Source organism: Rhinoraja longicauda, chromosome 8 (assembly GCF_053455715.1).
Source record: "Rhinoraja longicauda isolate Sanriku21f chromosome 8, sRhiLon1.1, whole genome shotgun sequence".
NCBI lineage: Eukaryota > Metazoa > Chordata > Chondrichthyes > Rajiformes > Arhynchobatidae > Rhinoraja > Rhinoraja longicauda.
This window is the reverse complement of record NC_135960.1, coordinates 58,257,149-58,277,917: the sequence shown is the minus strand read 5'-3', so window position 1 is coordinate 58,277,917 and position 20,769 is coordinate 58,257,149.

The following is a 20,769-nucleotide window of genomic DNA, read 5'->3' as shown; positions in this document are numbered from 1 at the left end:
ATGCCATTAACAATCTTCCTGCTAAGCTCGATCTCTTGCAGATAACACGGGCAAGAACACAGTTACTAAGAGATTCATTCCTTTTCAATAATGGTAAACAGCCTACATAATAGTGACAGGGCAGCTGCCTCGTAATGTCACTCTGCCTCTGCAATGTATTCACTTGAAGTCATTGCAAGTCATGACTGCTGACAGATTGAATTCTAGGCAAATGCAGTCAATTTAACATGGCACAATTTACCATATACTTGGAATTAAATGGTGCTGTGTGAATAATTTGCTTTCTTGGGCTGGAATTAATAGAAACTGCACATGTAATAATTGCTACAAATGTCCTTTATGCAATCTTTTAAAATCAGTGCAGTTACATCGATTCTAAATATTGACCACATTCTTTTAAAGCATGAGGATTTACTTCATCTTCTACTGGGCTAGTTTGCATTAACAGGTCAGTATTGCTGAGCCAATATACTTAATAACTAAGGCACAAGAGACTGCAGATACTGATATCTTGAGCATAAAACAAAGTGATGGAAGAACTCAATGAGTCAGGCAACATCTGTGGAGGAAATGGACAGACCATGTCTCTAGTTGTAACCAGACTGATGGGATAGAGGGGAGAAAAGGGGGAAAGAGAAATGGGGGGAGACAAAGACTGGTAGGTGCAGATGGGGGGGGTGAGTTGCAGAAGGGGGAGTGAGTGACTAAGGTGAAAAGAAGATAAAAGGTTGTCGGATAAGGAAAGGGATTGAATGGTAAAGCTAGAGGGACGGATATGGGTGGAAGGGGATGGGGTGGGGAAGGGGAGGGCTAAAAGAGAAATTAGAGTTTTGGAGATGGGAGGGGTGGAAGATGAGTATAAGGAGCAAGGGAATGGGTGACTAGTGTGGAACTAGTGTAGATGGGGCATCTTGGTTGACATGGCAAGTGTGCCGAAAGGCCTGTTTCCATGCTATATGACTCTAACTATGACTCTACGATTACCAGAGACAGCGGTAATGAACAAAGGCTCATTGGCCTCCAAATGTTATCATGTTATGCAACATTATTAGATAACATATGGTTGAATTTTGTCAGAAACCCAATTGCTAAATGGATACTTAATGGGATAATTGAGAAGGTTGCCACACTACAGTCAACCATCCAACAAAGTACAACACATATTTAGACACGACTTAGTTAAAGTGTTTGTTGAACATTTGGCACGTGTACAGCAGCAGCTCCTCACATATGTGTGAGGCAGGCTTCGGAGAAACATAAGGAGGTCCAGTCCTCGCACGATACAGTATCAGAGAGCCCGGAGTTTGCACCTGTCTACGGGGGCACCTTCCTTTTAAATTTAAGATGAAGATAGGCACAAAAAGCTGGAGTAACTCAGCGGGACAGGCAGCATCTCTGGAGAGAAGGAATGTGCAACCTTTCAGGTCGAGACCCTTTTTTGTGTCTATCTTCAGTTTAAACCAGCATCTGCAGTTCCTTCTTACACATTCCTTTTAAATTTAATGCTTATGTTTTGCCTCCATTCTCTGATGCCACTAATGTTATAGTTATAGGAAAGATGTTGTCAAGCTGGAAACTATGCCTCTACCGAAGTGGAGAAGATTTACAAGGATGTTGCCAGGATTAGATGGTCTGAGCTATAGGGAGAGGTAGGGTAGGTTGGGACACTATTCCTTGGAGCGCAGGAGGATGAGGGGTGATCTTATAGAGGTGTATAAAATCATGAAAGGAATAGATCAGTAGAAGCATGGTGCCTTGCCGCTAGTTGGTGAATCGGGGACAAGAGGACAAGCATATCTTAATCAAGACCAATTAGACCCTCCAAATCTGGAGCAGATTGCAAACTTGACTCCATTATCCCCCATTATTTTGTCCCCGAAAACACAACCTCTCCACCTCCAACACTGCAAACTTATACTTGAGGTTCCATTCCTTCCTCTGATTGAAAGACAAAACCACGTCTTCCATAGAACATGGAACATAGTACACCCACTATGTTTGTGCTGAACATGATGTCCAGTTAAACTGATCTCACCTACATGTACATGATCCATATCCCTCTATTCCCTGCCTATATAAAAGCCTTTTAAAAGTCACTATCGTACCCGCCTCCATCATCATCCCAACATTCCAGGCTCCCACCAATCTCTGTATAAATAATGCTCCACACATCTCCGTTAAACTTTGTTCCTCTCACCTTATAGCGATGCCCTCTAGTATTGGACATTTCCACCCTGGGAGAAAGATTCAGACTGTCCACCCGATCTAATATCTTTTTCCTCCCAAGCATTACATTATGCTTCCTTACCTGTGTATGATGAGGTTAATAGTGAGTCAATGGGGCCAGATTATACTAATATTTAAATATAAAATGGTTTACTTGTAGTTCCCTGACACTTTACTTGCACAAATATTAACCTCTCTAAAGTAAATAGATAATATATTCTACTAAAGAAAATACTTGTTCAGGTGCTTTTGTTGTCAATGTAATCTCAGAGTCCGTGTACTGGGGCAGCACGGTGGTGCAGCGGTAGAGTTGCTGCCTCACAGCGCCAGAGACCTGGGTCGATCCTGACTATGGGTGCTGTCTGTATGGAGTTTATACGTTCTCCCTGTGGGTTTTCTCCGGGTGCTCCAGTTTCCTCCCACATCAAAGACATGCAGCTTTGTAGGTTCATTGGCTCGGTGTAAATGTAAAATTGTCCCTAGTGTGTGTAGGATAGTGTTAACGTGCAGAGGTCGCTGGTTGGTGCAGGCTCGCTGGGCCGAAGGGCCTGTTTCCACGCTGTATCTCTAAGCTAAACTAAACATGCTGGTTTGCAGATTAATTGACTTTTAAAAATTGTCCCCAGTGTGTAGGATAGAACGAGTGTACGGTGATCGTTAGTCAGCGCAGACTGGTTACGTTGAAGGGCCTGCTTCCACGCTGTATCTCCTGTGAACGTGCAGGGTTCCTCTGGCTGCTCTGGTTTCCTCCAACTTTCCAAAGATGTGCAGGTTTACAAGTTACCGGGCCTCCATAACACAGACCTAAACTAAACTAATTGCCCTTGAGTGGAACTCCTCACTGCTATCATATTAAAATAAACTGAGACATTTCAATGCTGAACCAGAGAAGACTTTCAGATGGTGTTCGACGTTGCGCCCATATAATCAACTGAAATCATTTTAATGCTTATTTTGTCATCTGTTGTGCCCTGTGCCCCAAAACAATAGTTGAATGGTTCTGTCCATTTGAGACCGTGATGCATTATTTTGTCCGTATTGCGGAATGTTACCACAATGCAATCAACCCACCTACTGCCCAATGGCTACCATTTTTATTTTAGTTTTCCAATTGCAGGTCCACCACTGATTTACCGGCAACTGGTGGTCCGGCGCCTCCTCTAATCGAGACAAAATTACAAGAATGTACATGAAATCCCTCTCCTGGAGGTCCCCCCGAAAATATGGTGCCCAGGCAGTTGGCCTCAACCTCATCGGGACTTCCGCGCCGATCAGCGGGTTGAAATTGCCCCCTGCGGCCGTGGCTCTGGAACTCTCGAATTTGTGGGCCGGTATCTCGGTCCTTCTGCGGCCTAGGCAGACCATTCCAGTACTGTATCTCGGTCCTTCTGCGGCCTAGGCAGACCATTCCAGTACTGTATCTCGGTCCTTCTGCGGCCTAGGCAGACCATTCCAGTACTGTTGGACCGGCTCTCGGTAGCTGTGAACCTCTGTTGTTCCAGTAAAACAGATAATCCAGAAAGGCTCTGCGGCCAAGGGTGCCTGAAAATCTGTATTCATCTGGCTAATGTATTATGTATAATGTCTCGCTGATGTTGCCAAGGAAAGGTCATGAAACGCTGCAAATCAAGATTAATTTAAAGAAGGTAAATAGTTTAAATAACGCTAAGTTGCTCTTTAATGAGGAGAAACACAAATTAATCACTAGGGATTATTAACCTCAGAATTGCTGCCACTGTCTGCTGGTTTATCAGTTTGTTTACCTGACAAAGTACTGCAGGATTTAAAAAATATATATGAAATATTTACAAGACCATGGCAAAAAGGCCATAGCAAATGCAATGCATATTCGCATCTACATTCGCAAGGTTCTGGTTCCTATGTCCGACCATGTACACAGGTGCATGCTGATGCGTGATTGCATCTGTCACTATAAATTCTCTACTTTAATTCTGATTCCAGACAAAATTCAAATGAAGGTTGCCATGGGCAACACAGTGACGCAACTGGTGGAGCTGTTGGCTCACCGCACCCGGGTTCGATCCTGACCTCAGGTGCTGTCTGTGTGGAGTTTGCTCGTTCTCCCTGCAATCCGTGGGTATCCTCCATCTGCTCCAGTTTTCTCCCACGTACCGAAGACATGTGGGTCTGTAGGTTAATTAGCCCCTGTAAATCGCCCCTGGTGTGTAGAGAGTGGATGTGAAAATGGGACAACATAGAACTAGTGTGACTGGGTGATCGTTTGTCGGTGTGGACTCAGTGGGCCGAAGGGCCTGTTTCAATGCTGTGTTGCAATCATTTGCATGAAGCACAGCATTGAGTTGCATTGCAGAAGCTGCAGCATGGATTACTGCATGAATTTCCTTGACGACTAATTTTAAGAAGAGGCTGCTCAGAGTTTCCATATGAAAGCGTTAAGTGCAAGGACAGCATTCTTTTTGTCTCTGTGTTTGGCTGCATTCATGCAACGTGAACAAAATGCTCTGCAATCCCGAGCAGTGGAAATTGGGAAGCTTTATCTGCAGTTTTCAGTCCTGCCAACTAGTGCTAACCAGTGACCCCTGCAGCAATGTCACGATCCCTCTGATAAACCAATCCCCCAAAATAGTACATGTGATTGACCCAAAGTGCTGGAGTAACTCAGCGGGTCAGGGAGCATCTCTGGAGAAAAAGGCTGGGTGACGTTTCGGTTCGGGACTGTTCTTCAGAATGTAAGTAGGGCGTTACACTTTCTGTGTACCATTATATTCTGTACTCTGATTAATGTCACTTTTATACTAAGGGGCAACACGGTGATGCAGCGGTGGAGTTGTTGCCTTACAACGCCAGAGAACCTATAGACAATAGACAATAGGTGCAGGAGAAGGCCATTCGGCCCTTCGAGCCAGCACCGCCATTCAATGTGATCATGGCTGATCATTCTCAATCAGTACCCCGTTCCTGCCTTCTCCCCATACCCCCTGACTCCGCTATCCTTAAGAGCTCTATCAAGCTCTCTCTTGAATGTATTCAGAGAATTGGCCTCCACTGCCCTCTGAGGCAGAGAATTCCACAGATTCACAACTCTCTGACTAAAAAAGTTTTTCCTCATCTCTGTTCTAAATGGCCTACCCCTTATTCTTAAACTGTGGCCCCTTGTTCTGGACTCCCCCAACATTGGGAACATGTTTCCTGCCTCTAACGTGTCCAACCCCTTAATAATTTTATACGTTTCGATAAGATCCCCTCTCATCCTTCTAAATTCCAGTATATACAAACCTAGTCGCTCCAGTCTTTCAACATATGACAGTCCCGCCATTCCGGGAATTAACCTAGTAAACCTACGCTGCACGCCCTCAATAGCAAGAATATCCTTCCTCAAATTTGGAGACCAAAACTGCACACAGTACTCCAGGTGCGGTCTCACTAGGGCCCTGTACAACTGCAGAAGGACCTCTTTGCTCCTAGTTCGATCCTGACTATGGGTGTTGTCTGTACGGACTTTGTACATTTTCCCGTGACTGCATGGGATTTCCCCAGTTTCTTCCCACACTCTAAAGTCTTACAGGCTTGTAGGTTAATTGGCTTCAATAAAAGATTGTTAAGGGCCTGTCCCACTTAGGTGATTTTTTAGGTGACTGCCGGCGACTGTCAAAGTCGTAGCAGATCGCCAAAATTTTCTTTTACCCGACGACAATGACCACGACAATGACGAGTCAGGTCGAGATTACACCGTCTTCGGAAACATCGCAAAATTCCCACGCTGTCAATGCTTCTCCAGCGTCCTAATTTTAGCTAAAATCACTGACAAGTCGGTAAGTACTTGAGAGTTTTGAAATATAACATCTTGCCCGGGTTACTTGAAAACGAAGCTTCACGGTAACAAGGCATAAACTGGATTTACTTCCAGTTTATTAATAGCATTATGAAGAAATTTAATTTGAAAAGTGGTTAAATGGATTTTTGTGAAAAGTGTGTGGGCATTCTTTGAAAATGTACGGGAGATGCATATCTGGTTTCTGGGTTGCATATCTGGGTTGGGAGCCTACTTTAAATGTAATCGCTGATGGCCATAAACATTGCAAAAATTCCCACGCTTACCTGACCGTCAAACTGTCGCCTTCGATTTACCTGTCAAATGTCCTGACGGTAAATAAATTGGTTAAACACAAGTATTTTATGGTATCGTGAAATGACTTTTCTTATTTTAATATTACATGCTTCTAAATGCATCTAAGAGAACCTAGCAAACCTGGGGACAGCATGCGACAGCGCCCGCAATAAGCAACGATACCTGGCGACAAGCCAGCTGTCACCGAGAAATTTCACTCCAGTTGATTTCTCAGCGACGCGCTGAGATCCACTACGATTCTTGGAAGACTCCTCACGATCATGCCCGCCACACCCGGCGAACTGTCGGCGACAGCCTAGTCGCCGGCAGTCGCCTTAAAATCGCCTAAGTGCGACAGGGCCTTAAATTGTCCCTAGTGTGTAGGATAGTGCTAGTATATGAGGATCGCTGGTCGGCATGGGCCGGAGGGCCTGTTACCGCGCTGTACCTCTGTTTCTAAATTAAACTAAGCTACCTGTTGTACAAGTGTGTGATAGGGTTGCTCTCGTGTATGATAGATTCTGCCTGGATTGCACACAAAATAACATTTTTTTTATTACATGCGACAATAATAAACCAATAACAATACCATAAAAATATAGAAGCAGAAGATGTGAATGAATGATATCTGAAAGGGGAAACACGTCTGTGTTTGGATAGCAAAAGTCGGGACAATTACTCCCGCTGAGAATGAAGACTGAGGAGAGCTCAATTGCCAGATTTTCCACAGCTAGGTTTCATCAAATGATACAAGGGCCAGCATTTTTTTCCCATCATCATTAACAGCAGCACGGAGGTGCAGTGGTAGAGCTGCTGCCTTACAGCGCCAGTGACCCGGGATCAATCCAGACTACGGGTGCCGTCTGTATGGGCTTTGTACATTCTCCCCGTGACCGCGTGGGTTTTCACCCACACTCCAAAGAGATACAGGTTTGTAGGTAAATCGGCTTCCGTAAATGTCCCCAGTGTGTAGGATGGTGCTAGTGAACGGGGTGATCGCTGGTCAGCACAAACTCGATAGGCCGAAGGGCCTGTTTCCACTCTGTATCTCTAAAGTCTAAAGAAGAAACTCACCCCTGTACATGTGATTGTCACATGTGACAAGCCACAGTGACATTCTTTGCCTCCATACCATACCAAGGTATGCAACGACAAGGTTCTCCCTTGTCCGTCTCCCCTCCCTCATGGCGGTCCTCCCACGCCGGGTCCTCCTTTGTCCCTTCCCTCGGCAGCGGCGTCCTCACTTCCGCGTGTCCGTCCTCGTCCGTTGGTCTGCGCCATTATCGGCCACCACACCGACCTCCCCACTAACGCTGCTGGGTCCTCGCAGGACGCCTCATGTGATGTAAAGGAGCAGATTGGCCTTAAAAGCTGAGGCCACCAAACATAATTGGAGAGAGTGCAAAATGGACATTAAAAGATAATCCAATTAAATGCATAGGAAGATTAAATTTGTGCATTGGCGAATGCTGTTTATTTATGACGGCAATCTGCTGCCATCATCTACACACTTCAAGGACGACAACCTCCTGACATTCAAACTGATTGCAATTTCCCACAGAATACAGGCTTTCAAAGATAAGGATTCCACAATGGAAACCTGAACATTAACAGCTCGTGATGATACTTGTGCCGGGAATTGGTTTATTTGTTCCATTTCCATTCGCTTTATTTTATATGTAAATAGTGTACATGATTCAAAGAGACAGCACCATCACAAAATAGGCTCGGCATCATTGAGGCCACTTCAGCAAATATTTCTCTGATATCTTCGATGAGCAAGATACCCGCTTTCGGTTCAATGTCATAAACCAAACCAATTTGCTGCAGCCTACCAACTTCAGTTTAGTTAAGGAGCGGTACATTTCAGCTTTATCTTTTATTTGAAGAGATACTGCTGACTGGGCACTTTCAGACTTCACCAGAGGCACCATCCAAAGTCTTAAGTCTAGCATATGCCCTCTTTTGGATCCATGCTTTAGATCTGAGCGTCACTGGCAGTGCCATCATTTATTGCGCATCCCTAACTGCCCTTGAGAAGGTAGTGGTGAGCAACTTCCTTGAACCACTGCAGTTCTTCTGCAAAGGCACTCCTGCTGTGCTGTTGGGGAGCGAATCTCAGGATTTGGAGGTGTGAAGCGACTCTGGACTGCTGGTACAGGATTCCCAAAAAGTTAATTTGCAAGTCGAATCGGTAGTAAGGAAGGCAAATGTGATCCGAACATTTATGTCATGAGGACTAGAATATAAAAATGGGGATGTAATGCTGAGGCTCTACTAGGTGCTGGTCAGGCTGCATTTGGAGTATCGTGAGAGGTCCTAGCCCCATATCTGAGCAAAGGTGTGTTGGCGCTGGAGAGGGTCCAGAGGAGCTTTAAGCAAATGATCCCAGGAATGGATTAACATAGGATGAGCATTTGATAGCACTGGGCTTGAACTCACTGGAGTTTAGAAGAATGAGGGAGGAACTCATTGAAACTTACCAAATAGTGAAAGGTCTGGATAGAGTGGATGTGAAGAAGATGTTTCCACTAGTGGGAGAGTCTAGGACCAGGATGTACCTTTAGAAAGGTGATGAGAAGACATGTCTTTAGTCAGAAGGGGGTGAATTGGTGGAATTCATTGCCACAGACAGCTGTGGAGGCCAAGACAATATTTTTAATGTGCACGTAGACAGGTTCTTGATTAGTAAGGGTGTCAGGGGTTATGGGGAGAAGGGAGGAGAATGGGGTTTTAGAGGGAAAGATAGTTCAGCCATGATTGAATGGTGGTGTAGACTTGGTGGGCCGAATGGCCTAATTCTGCTCCTAAAACCTATGAGGATGTACCCCCTATTGTGATGAAGAATTAGCTTTCTTCTTCTGTCGGTAAGGTGCCCGGCTGGGAGGAGAATCAACACTTGCTGACCACGAGCAGAGTGGCAGAGATTCGGGATATGCTGTTTGGTATGTCATGAACTCAGCAACCCAGAGACTGAACTGAATAGATAGTCTATTCATGAGGAAGAGCACGAAGAACTATAGGACATCCTCTCGGTAGATTCTCCAGGCTCAAGGTACATTGAGTTTTTAGACTCTGGAGATCAAAGTTTAACAGCAGGTGATTCAACACAATTTTAATAGCAACAATGATTTTGATAATTTTTGTGTCTGACAAACTGGTCCATTGAATGCACATTTATAATGTGAGTGCACTGTAACTGCCAAGCCAAGAGTCTGGAGTGCTTACTTGTTATATGTAACGACAACAGTAAATGAAATTCTTACTTGCAGCAGCATAACAGGTCTGCACATGCAATACACATAGATAATATATAATAAACAAAATAATCAATAAATTAATAACGTCATAAGGATTAGGAGTAGAAATAGGCCATTTGACCCATCAAGTCTACTCCGCCATTCAATCATGGCTGATCGATCTCTCCCTCCTAACCCCATTCTCCTGCCTTCTCCCCATAACCTCTGACGCCTATACTAATCAATACCAGTGCAGGAAAAAATGACCAAAGCACTTAATGCCACCAAAGACAGAACATAGTTCAGAGTTGTTGTTAGTGTTGTGTATTGGTCGACAGCCTGATTGCGGTTGAGAAGAAACTACTCTCGAACCACGTGGTCATGATTTCAGGCTCCTGTAACTTCTTCCTGATGGCAGGAGTGAAATGAGAACGTGGTGTGAGTCATTGATGATACTGGCTGCCTTTTTAAGGCAGCATATCCTACAGATCTCTTTGATAGTGGGGAGGTCAGTATCTGTGATGGACCAGTCAATCCCCACAATTCTTTGCAATTCTTCTCTGTACTCCCATCTCATCCCCCAGTTTAGAGCGAAAATATCTTGTTCCCTTTCTGATATCCTTATTGAGATCGAACCTGAACTTTCTCTATTAACCCGCATCACCGGACTTGAATGTCTCAAATCTGGTCCTTAGTAGATTAAGGACCTTTTTGTTCATTCAAAGCTTTTGTTTAGGAAACACTTGAATGGATTTGGTGGGAACACACTCCACATATTTCCTTACGAAGTCGGGAAAAATAGATCGGCCTTGATTGAGAGGTGGAGGAGACTGATGGGCCGAATGGCCTACTTCTGCCACAATGTCTTATGTTCCAGATAACCAACACTGTTGGTGTGAAAAGAATTTGCCCCTCAAATTCCCTTTAATTTTTTTTCCCCTTTAATCTGTGCCCTCAGTTCCAGACTGCCTGTGGAATAAGGCTTTAAATCCCTATCATACCCACGCCTCATTATTTTATAACATCACCCCTCAGCCCCCTATGTTCTGTTGAGAATAAATCCAGTCTATCCAATCTCTCCTTACAACTCCAGCTCTCCATTCCAGTCTGTTAGGTCCTTTTGCATGATTGTGTGCAAAATGTCCTAACAATTCTTCAGAAGTATTTTTTAGCAAATTCTGTGATGATTTTTTTTCCCAGAGGGAAATGTGAATGTTGGTAATGCTTACAATCAGCACACATTTCATTCATCAAAAATGGATGAAATCTCATTTCTAGGTATTGCTGTAAATTCATATATATGAATCTTGAACTGTGTTGAAATGGAACAGGTCACTGCCAAGTTTTACAAATATTGGCTATTTCTGCTGTACATAGTGATCATCCAGTCAATAATCATAGCGTCATTGTCATAAAGCATGGATACAGGCCTTTCAGCCCAACTTACCCACGCCGAGGGCGTGCAGCGTAGGTTTACTAGGTTAATTCCCGGAATGGCGGGACTATCATATGTTGAAAGACTGGAGCCACTAGGCGTGTATACACTGGAATTTAGAAGGATGAGAGGAGATCTTATCGAAACATATGATTATTAAGGGGTTGGACACGTTAGAGGCAGGAAACATATTCCCAATGTTGGGGGAGTCCAGAACAAGGGGCCACAGTTTAAGAATAAGGGGTAGGCCATTTAGAACTGAGATGAGGAAAAACTTTTTCAGTCAGAGAGTTGTGAATCTGTGGAATTCTCTGCCTCAGAAGGCAGTGGAGGCCAATTCTCTGAATGCATTCAAGAGAGAGCTGGATAGAGCTCTTAAGGATAGCCGAGTCATGGGGTATGGGGAGAAGGCAGGAACGGGGTACCGATTGAGAATGATCAGCCATGATCACATTGAATGGCGGTGCTGGCTCGAAGGGCCGAATGGCCTCCTCCTGCACATATTGTCTATTGTCTATTGATAAAAAGCCCCATCTGCACTAGTCCACCTGTGCATGTTTGGCCCATAACCCACCAATCCTATCCTTTCCACATACCTGTCCAAATGTCTCTTAAACATTTTGATGATACCTGCCTCAAATACCTCCTTCTGGCAGCTGTTTGTGTATGGGGAAATGCAGAAACTTTGTTTATGCAGTGGAAGGGACATATCACCTCACAAATACCAAGTCACCCATAACCATCAGCTTCTCCTACCTGACCATTAGAGTCTGTGCTTTCCCTATTGATCTCATCTGCCAGTCCCTTTACTTCTCCCTTAACTAACAGAAACCTGTAAGTTTGCAGGTTCATTCATCTTCCACGTGGTCGCCAAATGTTAAAGATTTAAAATTGATATGAAGATTCAAGAGTGTTTAATTGTCCTGTGCACCAACAATTAAGGCGGCACAGTGGTGCAGCGGTAGAGTTGCTGTCTTACAGCGCCAGAGACCCCAGGTTCGATCCTGACCAAGGGTGCTGTACGTACGGAGTTTGTACCTTCTCCCTGTGATTGCGTGAGTTTTCTTCGGGTGCTCCGGTTTCCTCCCACACTGCAAAGATATACAGGTTTCTAGGTTAATTGGCTGTGGTAAAATTGTTAATTGCTCCTAGTGTGTAGGATAGTGCTAGTGTGAACAGGAGATCGGCATGAACCCAGTGGGCTGAAAGGCCTGTTTTTTGTGCTGTATCTATAAAGTCGTCTAAGTTGAACAATGAAATTCATACTAGCAGCAGCTCAACAGGCTCATAAAATCAATACACATACCATAATCAACAAAGTTCAATAAATTAATAACCATAATACTAGTGCAAAGAATAGGCTGTTGTCAACCAGTTCTCTTCCATCATTCAAAATTCTGATTTTCTTTACTGAAGCAGTCAATATTAAATCATTTTTATCTATTTGCTAAATTCTATTGAGGGATTTAAAAGTTTTCCAGCATCCCATTGTGAAAGATTTCCTCAAGAGTTTAATCACATTGAAATAATAAAAGGAATTAGAGCTCTTGGGACTTTGCATGAGCAGCTTTTAAGATCAAAATGTGATAAGCATCCACTGGTTGAAGCTGGAAGAGATTTTATGGAGATAAGTAAAGCTGTCTCAGACAGGAGATTTGTGTCAGTCAGATTCAATCCATTTGGCCCCATTAGATTGACCCGTTTGTGGTAATGCATATCATTCATGGCACTCCCCTTAGTTTCCAATGGAGGAAAGATAGCACATGCTAAAACAAACTTGCTCTACTAGCTAATAGTTATACGGGTCTTAATTAGCTTGCTATTATCAGAATAACAGAGCGACATCATATAGATAGCCTCACTTGCTCCTGAAAATAAGGTTCAAAGTCACCTCACATCACCTGGGCGGCGCAGCGGTAGAGTTGCTGCCTTACAGCGCTTGCAGCACCGGAGACCCGGGTTCAATCCTGACTGGGTGCTGTTTGTATGGCGTTTATACTTTCTCCCCGTGACCAGCGTGGGTTTTCTCCGAGATCTTCGGTTTCCTCCCACACTCAGGACTTACAGTTATGTAGGTAAATTGGCTTGATATAAATGTAAAAATTGTCCCTAGTGTTGTGTAGGATAGTGTCAGTGTGCGGGGTGGACTTGGCGGGCCGAAGGGCCTGTTTACACTCTGTAACTCTAAACTAAACTAAAAAACCTCAAGGGGAGAGGTTAATTTTCACAAATCTCTGAATGTAACAGGCACAGCAGCAATTAGAAAAGCAAAGGAATGCTTGTCTTTTTTGCAAGATCATTTGAGTACAAGAATGTGATGTCCTTGCTCTAATTGCACCAGGCTCTGGAGGGACTACATCTGAAAAATTGTTCGTAGACCAGGTTTCCATTGACTACTTCTGAACCAGTCCCTCAGGAGAATTCTAACTACTGGTGCTGTCTGTGCAGAGTTTGTACGTTCTCCCTGTGACCATGCGGGTTTTCTCCGGGTGCTCCGGTTTCCTCCCACACTCCAAAGACATACAGGTTTATAGGTTAATTGGCTTTGGTAAATTGTAAATTATCTCTAATGTGCAGGATACTGGTAGTGTATGGGGTGATCACTGATCGGTGTGGATTTGGTGATCCGATTGGCCTGTTTCAATAGACAATAGACAATAGACAATAGGTGCAGGAGTAGGCCATTCAGCCCTTCGAGCCAGCACCGCCATTCAATGCGATCATGGCTGATCACTCTCAATCAGTACCCCGTTCCTGCCTTCTCCCCATACCCCCTCACTCCGCTATCCTTAAGAGCTCTATCCAGCTCTCTCTTGAAAGCATCCAACGAACTGGCCTCCACTGCCTTCTGAGGCAGAGAATTCCACACCTTCACCACTCTCTGACTGAAAAAGTTCTTCCTCATCTCCGTTCTAAATGGCCTACCCCTTATTCTTAAACTGTGGCCCCTTGTTCTGGACTCCCCCAACATTGGGAACATGTTTCCTGCCTCTAATGTGTCCAATCCCCTAATTATCTTATATGTTTCAATAAGATCCCCCCTCATCCTTCTAAATTCTGAAGTAGCTTCGGAGGAGGCTGATGAGCTCAATATGGAAACCGCAGTCTCCTGGGTTTGGGCAGGAGAGGCTGATGGTGTGGGTGACTTGGTATTTGTGAAGTGATGAGTTCCTTCCACTATGTATATAAGGCTTCTGTGTTCTCCTCGTATATGGACGCAGATTCTCAATACCATCCTGGGGCTTTATAAAGCACGGGTTAGAATGCATTTGGAATATTGTTAGCAGTTTTGGGTCCCATATCCGAGGAAGGACGTGCTGGTGTTGGAGATGGGCCAGAGGAGGTTTACGAGAAAGATCCCAGGAATGACTAGGTTAACATATGACAAGTGTTTAATGGCACTGGACCTGTACTCGCTGGAGTTTAGAAGGATGAGGGAGAACTCATTGCAACGTACAGAATAGTGAAAGGCCTGGATAGAGTGGATGTGAAGTGGACATTTCCACTAGTGAGAGTCTAGAACCAGAGGCCATAGCCTCAGAATAAAAGGATGTACCTTTAGAAAGGAGATGAGGAGGAATTTCTTGGTGGTGAATGCTGTGGAATTCATTGCCGTCAATGGTTATTTTAAGGTGGAGATTGATAGATTCTTGCTTAATAATGGTGTTGGGGGTTATGGAGAGAGGGCAGGAGAATGGGGTTGAGAGGAAAGGATAGATCAGCCATGATTGAATGACAGAGTAGATTTGATGCGTTGAATGGCCGAATTCTGCTCCGAGAAATTATGAACCTATCCCGAATGATTCTTCACTGAATGGCCACAGGCCTGAAAGTCCCAAAAATTAGTGAGTGTGTGTCACTTCTGCAAGGAGGCTTTGAGTCTCTGCTTGAATCTATTTCCTCTGCCCACCTGACTATCTCCTCCCCAGACTGATGAGTCATGACCTGAGACGTGGCCTGTCCATGTTCTCCAGAGATGCTGCCTGACCCGATGAGCTACTCCAACACATTGTGTCTCTTTGTGCATTCCAGTACCTGCAGTTCCTTGTTTAACATATGCAAACCACGCTTGCATTTGTGCACACTTGGAATGCGGGCTCCAAACATGTTGTTCCTTTGAGGCTTACAAGAAGATGGGCCTTGTACTAAACGTTCACAAGACCGAGGTCCTCCATCAACTTGCACCCACTGCACCACATTGCGCTCCAACAATTATGGTTCATGGTGGGACTCTGGAAAACATGGATCTCTTTCCATATTTCAGGAGCAATCTCTTGGCAATATTCTACACGTCTTTGGGATGTGGGAGGAAACCGGAGCACCTGGAGAAAACCCACATTGTCACAGGGAGAACTGCAGGTGTACATTCCACACAGACGGCACCCGAGGTCAGGATCGAACCCGGATCTCGGGCGCTGTGAGACATCAGCTCTACCCACTGCGCCTCTGTGCCACCTTATCTCTAAACCAAATTAAACTAAACATATGGAAATGTCACCCATTCCTTCTATCCAGAGATGCTGCCTGTCCTGCTGAGTTACTCTAGCATTTTGTGTCTATATATGGAAGAGATACCAAGAGCTCTTGTGAGACTGCACACTAGGAGTATCCAGCCACACTTTTCAAAGGCAGACAGTAAAAGATATCCTTTAAATCTAAACCTTACCTTCTGGGTCAGTGTAAGTGAAAACGATAATGACTTGTGTTTACTTGAAGGAAGTGAACAATGTTTCTTCTGCTGAGCAGACCAGTAATTCACATAAGTGAAAAGTAAATGTATGCTAATAAATAGAGTGCAGTCAGTTACAAGACTGTAATTCAATCAAAGAGCCTGATGATATCATAAGCCACGAGTCAGCAGAATCGAAGTGAATTAGACGCTCGCATCTGCTAGCAACTGTTCATTGTTGCAAACAAAATTATGAGGAGGCTTATTTTTACCCATTAATAAATATTGGACAGTGGATTTTTACCCAATAATATACATTGGATAGTCTAATATTATTCATTTACTCATTTTCTTCTTGCTTACCCAGGCAGAATTCCAGTTGGAAATCAGAAGTGCAGGCTTTAGGTTGTACCCAACATTCTTCCTGTCAGTAGTGTTGCAAAAGGATTGGCCAGTCCACAGGCTCTTGACAGATTGGGTTCTGACTTTGCCGAGACAAGGTTCCCGGGTTATTTCTGGAATGAGGTGTTATGTGCCGCATTTTCGTGCATTTATACCCTCCCCCAATTTGAAATTTGGGATCACAAATTGCAATGACCATCTTTTCAGACAAATCTTTCCAGATAAATTGCAGACCGAATTGTTAAAAATAAATTCTCCCCTCCCTTGTTGCCCTGCAATTACCACGCATCCTGCTGTTGGTGTAGCAAGGAACTGCAGATGCTGATTTACACCGAAGATGGACACAAAATGCTGGAGTAACTCAGCGGGACAGACAGCATATCTGTGTAGAAGGAATGGGTGATGTTTCGGGTCGAGACCCTTCAGACTGAAAATGGCTCTCAGTCTGAAGTAGGGTCTCGACCCAAAAAGTCACCCATTCCTTCTATTCACAGGTGCTGCCTGTCCCGCTGAGTTACTCCAGCATTTTGTGTCCATCTCTGACAATAGACAATAGACAATAGGTGCAGGAGGAGGCCATTCGGCCCTTCGAGCCAGCACCGCCATTCAATGTGATCATGGCTGATCATTCTCAATCAGTACCCCGTTCCTGCCTTCTCCCCATACCCCCTGACTCCGCTAACCTTAAGAGCTCTATCCAGCTCTCTCTTGAATGCATTCAGAGAATTGGCCTCCACTGCCTTCTGAGGCAGAGAATTCCACAGATTCACAACTCTCTGACTGAAAATGTTTTTCCTCATCTCAGTTCTAAATGGCCTACCCCTTATTCTTAAACTGTGGCCCCTGGTTCTGGACTCCCCCAACATTGGGAACATGTTTCCTGCCTCTAACGTGTCCAACCCCTTAATAATCTTATACGTTTCAATAAGATCCCCTCTCATCCTTCTAAATTCCAGTGTATACAAGCCTAGTCGCTCCAGTCTTTCAACATATGATAGTCCCGCCATTCCGGGAATTAACCTAGTAAACCTACGCTGCACGCCCTGCTCTGCTCTTGGTGGAAACAGTTTCTCATCAATTACATATGAAAAGACTTCATAATCCAAATAACTCGGTTAAAGACACTTCATTGCTCTAAGGGGAGCTGTCTTGACTTTACTAATCACTCCACCAAAGAGAGTCCAAGGTGGAGCAATTGATGAATGAGCAAATCTAGGGGGCAAAGAAGCAGAGTGCATGTGAACATGACTGTGTGTGGTATAACCGTGAAAGGTTACTGGCAACTAATCATGTCATTGAACAAATATTGATGATTAATCAAACACAGAGGCTCCTTTTGTTTGTGGGTTTTAAGCTAATTGGGAATCAGATATTCATCACTGCAATGGGATAGCTGGGTGGCATTGATTTTCCTGAGGATTGGATATCATTTGAACAAGTAAGTAATTTGTTCTTTAATGCATGGGTTCATTCTAAACAAAAGGCACAGCAGAATGTCAAAGGGAACATGGGCTGGCAGGATATTTTGCCAGGCAGTATTGAAAGGCAGCATGACAACAACTAATTCAACCTTCGTTTAGTCTAGTCCAGTTTAGTTTAGTTTAGAGGTCTTTTATTGGCACATGTACCAATTAAGATACAGTGACATGCGAATTACCATACAGCCATACGAAAAAAAAGCAACAAGACACACAACTACATAAAAGTTAACATCCACATCCACCGCAGCAGATTCCCCACATTCCTCACTGTGATGGAAGGCAAAAAATAGTTCAATCTGCTTCCTCTTTATTCTCCCACGGTCGGGGCAGTCGAACCAACTGTCGGGGTGATCGAAGCTCCAGCAGCCGGCGGTAGAAGCCGCCGCGTTGGGGCGATTGAAGCTCCCGCAGTTTGGAGTTCCTGAAGTCAGTCTCTGACCAGAGACCATGGGCTCCGTGAGCCTGCAAGCACCCACGGTTGGAACTCCGAGGTCGATCCCTGGCAAAGAGATCGCGGGCTCCGTGATGGTAAGTCCGCAGGCATCCACGGTGGAGCTCTCAAAATCGGTCTCCAGCAAAGACCGCCAACTCCTTGATGTTAGACTGCAGTGCGGACGGAGATATGATATGGAAAAAAATCGCATCTCTGTCGAGGTAAGAGTTTCCCCCAACCCCCACCCCCCCCCCCCCCCCCCACATAAAACAAGCTAAAGAACACTAAAAACACACATTTAACACATACTATTAAAACACAAAGAAGGAGAGGACAGACAGACTGTTGGCAAGGCAGCCATTGCTGGCGCCACCCGGTAGTTTAGTGATAGAGCATGGATGGCCTAGATAGAGTGGATGTGCAAAAGATGTGGGAGAGTATAGGACCAGGGGGCACAGCTGCAGAATAAAAGGACGTACCTGTAGACTGGAGGTGAAGAGGAATTTTTTTCAGCCAGTGTGGTGAATCTGTGGAATTCATTGCCACAGACAATGGTGGAGGCGAAACCATTGGGTATGTTTAAAGCGGAGATTGACAGGTTCTTGATTAGGAAAGGCATAGGTTATTGAGAGAAAGCAAGAGTGGGGTTGAGAGGGAAATATAGATCAGCCATGATTGAATTGGAGACTAGACTTGATAGGTGGAATGGCCTAATTTTGCTCCAATGTCTTCTGGTCGTAAGGAAACAAACCCTGTGGCCACTGAATCCATGCCGACCATCTTTGCATCTCAAGGCCAAGATAGTCATGAATGTTATTAGTCTTTACATATCTAGACCATGGAATAACAGTCTGGAATAAGATTCGCCAAGACTGTGCGCATTTGAGCACAGACAATTCAGTTATTTTTAGCCCTATTTGTTCTTTCTATCCTTTCATACTTTTGTTCTCTATCTCTAATTGCCACACATTTCATTGCAGATAATAGATTTTCCATAATTTGCTTCTTTTACATTTAGGCATCTTGCATTTCATGTAGGTCACGGCAGGATGGCACGGTGGCGCAGCGGTAGAGTTGCTGCCTTACTGCGCTTGCAGCGCCGGCGACCCGGGTTCGACCCGACTACGGGTGCTGTCTGTATGGAGTTTGTGCGTCCTCCCTGTGACAATGTGGGTTTTCTCAGAGATCTTCAGTTTCCTCCCACACTCCAAAGACGAAATTGTCCCTCGTGTTGATGGTAATGTCAGAACCCTTTTCCCCAGGGTGGAAATAGCCAACACGAGCGGGGATGCTATAAGATAAAAGAGGAAAAGTGTAATAGAGATGTTCAGGGCAATTTTTTTTTCCCCCACAGAGAGTAGTGGGTGACTGCAAGTAGTCAGTTCACACTAGTTCTATGCCACCCGACATTCTCATCCACTCCCTACACACTAGGGGCAATTTGCAGAGGTCAATTAGCCTATAAACCGCATATCTTTAGGATGTGGAAGGAAACAGGTAGGAAATCCATGCAGTCACAGAGAACATGCAAACTCTATGCAGACAGCACATGAGGTCAGAATCAAACCAGGCTCTCTGACACTATGAGGCAGCAGCTCTACCAGTTGCACTACTGTGCTCCCCTCTGGTCATCGGTGGGTTTAGGTTAGCACCTCTACTGATATTACCAATGCAGTACTTTATTTTATATCTGCCCTGGCACGGCACGGTGGCGCAGCGGTAGAGTTGCTGGTGGCGCCAGACACCCGGATTCAATCCAGCCTATGGTCGCTGTCTGCATGGAGTTTGTACATTCTCCCTGTGACCGTGTGGGTTTCCTCCCACATTCCAAAGACGTACATGTTTGTAAGTTAATTGGCCTCCGTAAAAAATTATAAATTGTCCCTAGTGTGTAGGATAGTGTTAATGTACAAGGATCGCTGGTCAGCGTAGACTCGGTGGGCTGAAGGGCCGGTTTCTGTGCTGTATCTCTAAACTAAATTAAATCCTCTTTACTAAAAGGCTGATCGCCATACTGCACCATGCATCTATCCGCGTGGAGTTTTATCATATCATATCATATATATACAGCCGGAAACAGGCCTTTTCGGCCCTCCAAGTCCGTGCCGCCCAGCGATCCCCGTACATTAACACTATCCTACACCCACTAGGGACAATTTTTACATTTACCCAGCCAATTAACCTACATACCTGTACGTCTTTGGAGTGTGGGAGGAAACCGAAGATCTCGGAGAAAACCCACGCAGGTCACGGGGAGAACGTACAAACTCCTTACAGTGCAGCACCCGTAGTCAGGATCGAACCTGAGTCTCCGGCGCTGCATTCGCTGTAAAGCAGCAACTCTACCGCTGCGCTACCGTGCCGCCTTTTGACACTACAGCCTGTCCAAGATTGGGTTCTGCATGCTTGGATTCTGGGCCTATTTACAATGATGACTGTGCTGGATATTCTCCAAGTGCTATGGATAGAGCTCTTAAGGATAGCGGAGTCAGGGGGTATGGGGAGAAGGCAGGAATGGGGTACTGATTGAGAATGATCAGCCATGATCACATTGAATGGCGGTGTTGGCTCGAAGGGCCGAATGGCCTCCTCCTGCACCTATTGTCTATTGACAACCTACCAGATCTCCCGGTTGCTAAACACTTTAACTCCCCCTCCCACACTGACCTTTCTGTCCTGGGCGTCCTCCATTGTAAGAGTGAGGCCCAGCGTAAATTGGAGGAAGAGCACCTTCTATTTCGCTTGGGCAGCTTCTCCAACTTCAAGTAGCACTTGTTGTCCCCCTCTCTCCATC